Source organism: Manis javanica, chromosome 14 (genome assembly GCF_040802235.1).
Source record: "Manis javanica isolate MJ-LG chromosome 14, MJ_LKY, whole genome shotgun sequence".
Taxonomy (NCBI): Eukaryota; Metazoa; Chordata; class Mammalia; order Pholidota; family Manidae; genus Manis; species Manis javanica.
This window is the reverse complement of record NC_133169.1, coordinates 46756872-46761832: the sequence shown is the minus strand read 5'-3', so window position 1 is coordinate 46761832 and position 4961 is coordinate 46756872. Positions and strand designations below refer to the sequence as shown.

Below are 4961 nucleotides of genomic sequence, written 5' to 3'. Positions count from 1 at the left end.
CAGCTGAAACCAATAAAGAACTATAGGTATATTTTTCTTTTTTATTGACCACAAAACGACGTGATCTCTTCCACCACCAAACTGAAGTTCTTTCCTGGTCAAAAGCAATAGAATTTAATTGACACTCTGCAAAAGAATATTTATCCAAAGTGACAATTAATCGCCATGACCACTGTGAACATTTTACCCAAACATCCCTTAGTGTTCTTCATCAGCTAACTACTCAGTGCGTTTTTCATTTTTTTCATTGACATTATGGATAGAATTATATTCACTAAAAATTCATATGTTAAAGCCTAACCTCTAGTATGACCGGTATTATTATCAAAAAGGGAGATTTAGAAGCAGACACACACACACACAGAACACCACATGAGAATAAGGGCAGTGATGGGGGTTATGCAGCAGAGACCAGGGAATGCCAAAGTTTGCCAGAAAGCCAGCAGAATCCAGCAGAGAAGCATAGAACAGATTCTCTTCACAGCCTTAGGAAAGAGCCACGCCTTCCTGCACTTTGACATCTGACCTCTAGGCTCCTGACCTAGAAACAATATATTTTTATTGGGACTTGTTGTGTTAGGCATGATTTTATATGAACTGATTTCTTTCTCCTTTGTTCTTGAAAATGTGTGAATACTGTTAGGAATTAATGAGGCAAAGTTGTATACCAGTTTATAAAACAAAAAGTTTAAGGAAAATACAGTTGTGGAAACAAGGAAATATTTATACTGGTTCTTAGGTCACAAGTTTAGATGGAGGACTATTCTATACACCCTAATAAGCTTAAATAAATTTAAAGTTAACACTGGTAAATATATATGTTAATATGAATTTGTATTATTTAATAAATTAGTGATAGCTAGGATTAAGTTTTCATAATTGTCAGACATGACCCATTACTCAGAAAGAATATATAGATTTGATAATATACCTGAGAAGATAAGAATCAACTTGCAGCCAGCAGCAAGGTGTTAAAATCTGAAAATGTTCCACTCAGCAAGGAGTTGCTGATATAATGAGAGACTCAGACAAAGATACACGGTACCTTCCATAAACAATGGAAAATTGTTTTACCTTATTCATAAGTAGATTAAAACCACTGCTCTTTAGTTCTCATTTGTGGATATAATTTTTGCCATTTTCCAGATACATGACATTATTATCTTGATTATATATGATTCTTAGATCATTATTTTATTTCATTTTAAAATTTTCCAAGTAATTGAATTTCTATAATTGTGTATCATAGTATTTATTATTTTTTATTTCATTGCATAAAATCAGGTAATATGGCCATTAAGCTATCTCCATGTTGAAATTGTTGAGATTTCTTTTGTATAATATTTATTTTGTTAAATACTGATGAATTACAAACACAATCTAAAATGATTCTTAACAAATTATTTGAATCATATCCACTGATTAAAAATCCTTACTCTTTTCTTTTAGAAAATTGAAATGGTGATATAAAACACAAAATTATTTTATAAGAGTCAAATCTCAATTCCAGTACATGTAACTCAAGGGTTGGCAGTCTAATGGGTAAAACAGAAAATAGTGGATTTTCCAAAAGTTTGAATCTTACTGAGACCTTCAGATAAACCTGAAAAGAATCTTTATAATTTTCCTGAATAAAACTTTCTTGATACAATTTTCCTCACAGCACCCTTTACCTGTTTGTTTCTAAGACTGTAGATTATAGGATTCAAGACTAGAATACAGGCTATAAAATACAGAAAAAATCATGTCCAGAATTGTATCAGAGGATGCTGAAGGGCTTACATACACATAGCTGCCAAAACTGAGGAAAATGGACACCACCAGGATGTGAGGGACACACGTGGAAAAGGCCTTTCCTCGCTCTCTGCTTTGAAACCTGAGCACAGTAGAAAATATGCCACTATATGACATTGTAATGAAAATAAAACAACCACCACCAATCCCCATGGCAGAAATAAGAATTAAGAGCTCATTGCTGAAAGTGTCAGAGCAGGAGATCTGCAGCAGAGAGGGGATGTCACAGAAGAACTGACAGACCACATTGGACCAACAGAAGGACAGCCGGAATGTGTTCCCAGTGTGCACACCTGCATAGATCAGACCACTGAGCAGGGAGACCAGTGTCATCTGGATACAGATTCTTTGGTTCATGATGACGGGGTAGTGGAGGGGCCGGCAGATGGCAACATAGTGGTCACGGGCTATGATGGTGAGGAACAGAAGCTCTGTAACAGCAAGCCAAAGCACCAGGAAGATCTGAGCTGCACAGCCAGCCACTGAAATGGCCCTGTTGTCAGTGAGGGAGTTGACACAGGCATTGGGCACAGTGACAGAAATGTAGCACATGTCTAAGATGGACAGATTCCTGAGGAAGAAGTACATAGGGGTGTGAAGGCTCTGGTCCAGAGTGGTGGCAGTGACGATGATGAGATTCCCTAACAGGGTGGCCAAGTACATCAGCAGGAATAACAGGGCATGTAGGACCCTTAACTCCAGCATCTCAGCAAAGCCCATGGGAAGAAACTCAGTCACCATGGTGGAATTGGCCATTTCCGGAAATGCTGGTTGACCAGGAAAGCAAAGGGAATAAACCATGAAAGACATGGAATGGAAAAATAATTAATAAAATTACTGTAAATTCTTTCACAGCATTTACATCTATTTCACATGTTGGACTCTGTGTTGTGGGAAGTTCAACTATATGTCTTTCAGCCATTCCTGAGTATAAAAAAGGAGAAAAGTTCTAGAGTTTAGGCTCACAAATCCTACTGTTTGGATATGACACATAGAACTATTTATCTTCAGTAATATCCAGCTTATGAGGCTTATTGTTTCAAAGAAGATTGACATAGTTGACTTTATATGAAGTCTTTGAATAGAGATAAATTCTCAAAAAAGAGTTATTTAGTTATGTTATAAGTTGGACAACACATTCTGCCTGGATACTGAGAGAGCAGAAATTTAGTTCAGAGCTCTTCAGTCTATGGATTAGAACATGAGTCCATGATTTGTACATTGGTCTCAGTGTGAGTGCCACAATTAAGATTAAGAGTGTCCACACTGTCACAAAATGTTGGCATTGCTATGTGACCCAAGCTGGCATCATTAGATTTATATTTTGTATTATTTTCAAATATCAATTTTCTAGAAAGTTAGTTTTTGAAAAGAAACATTACTTAAAGATTGGAGGAAAAATAAAACTCCTTATGTCATGTTCAAGAAGCACTTATCTAGTTGACTTGAACTTTGGTAGTAAAAATTAACATGATCAGTTTAGGAAATATACTGAATTTTGACTTTATTTGCAAATGTTTTGTCTTCATGTTAAAACAGCCTAGAGTTATTGTTGAATCATATGTGGTTGTAAAACAAAGCAAAACACAATATAACAAAAGAAAAGCTTTACTTCCTTTCTGTTTTTATATTCTGATTATCATTTTCCATGTTATGGTTTAATTTTTTATGTAACTACATTCCATTCATAAATTACTATTAAATTTGGCATGAATCCTTCACAGAAATTTACCCCATGTAAAATATTAATCTAAAAGATTGACATGGTATTGTTTATTTTTAAGCTCTGCTTCTCCCTAAAATTTAAAATTTTACTGTCTATCCTTTAAATCTCATGTAATTTAATTTATTGCCTTCTGTTGACTGAGTATGTACTTTTGTCACTATTGTCACATGAACATTTTCAATATTTGTACTTGTGGGTAAAATTGTAACTTTTCCAGAATATCTCGCCAGGCTTTATTATATCTGCATATCAATAGGCGTTCAGAGGTGAAAAGAAGTATGGCTTTAGTGCATTTGCATCTTTCCTCAGGGTTAGAGAAGTTCATCTCCATATCTATGTGTGATTACCTGGGAAACAGAGGGCTTATCGGTACCTGAGAGGTGAGGGAAAAGGTCGGTGTGGTAGCTGCTAGAACAGAGAAGAAAGATGGACTGACACTGCAGTTTGTGAGAAATAAATGGGTTTTAAACTTTATTTCTCCCTTTGACTGATTTTGGTTTTTAGAAGTGAAAGGAAAGGAGCGACACACAGCAGCAATTCACCGGAGAATTCCTCTTTATTAGGGAAAGGTGCTGAGTTATATAAGAAGGGGCATGAGCTGATTGAGGTGTCACTTCTACGGGGCTGGTGGCTATTGGCTAGGTGCTGGGATTGGGAGGGGGGTGAGAGGTGATTGGGCTTCAGGTGGTGCTGGCGGGAACCAAGGACCCCGAAGAGAAGCAGGAAGTTCACCATCTTACTGGTGGGGGCCCTTCATTCCCCCCTTTCTCCTCTATGGGGTTGTGGATGTTGCTTTCTCTCTGACTGCTTCCTGCTGAACAGGGGTGGAGAAGGGAGTGAGGGCTTGAGGATTGGGAGGAAAGGGTTGATAGGACTCCCCACAGTAAGGATGAGTAGATGTGGACTTCTTCAGGTTGGAAATCAATGAAGGTTCACTGTAACCACAGGTCGAGGACCTGTTGATTCCAATGGTGCCAAAAGGATATGGGTGTCAGGAGCCAGGCGTCTGCAGCCATTGTTTCCAGGAACAGTTTCCAGCTGGGAGAGGGGTCCATCTCAGCATGTGGTGAGGAGGTCATGTGAGGGTGAGGGATCTTCTGTGGCCAGAAGCTGGTAGTTCCTGAGTAAAAGCTGGTTGAAAGCTTGATTAGAGATTTTTCTGACTTGGGATTTGATGAACTTTATTATACAGGGTAAGAAGAGACAGGTGAGAAGAATGATTATTATGGGGCCTGCAATGGGCCAGAGCCAGGTAAGGAGGGGGTTTGTTAGTATTGAAGAGAATGGGTTGGAATTGGAAGCAGAGTGGAGGCTGGAGGCAAGGTTAGTGAGTCTGGTAATGTCAGTTTCTACAATGCTGGATTCATTGATGTAATAGCAGCACTCTTCTTGAAGGAAGACGCAGGTGCCACCCTTCTTGGCTGTAAGCAGATCTAAGGCC

At 38.1% G+C, this 4961-nt stretch overlaps 1 pseudogene; it reads right to left on the bottom strand.

Moving 5' to 3' along the window:
* Nucleotides 1–1616: 1616 nt before the first annotated feature.
* Nucleotides 1617–2550, bottom strand: LOC108391912 (olfactory receptor 14C36-like; annotated as a pseudogene).
* Between the last annotated feature and the right edge of the window lie 2411 nt (nucleotides 2551–4961).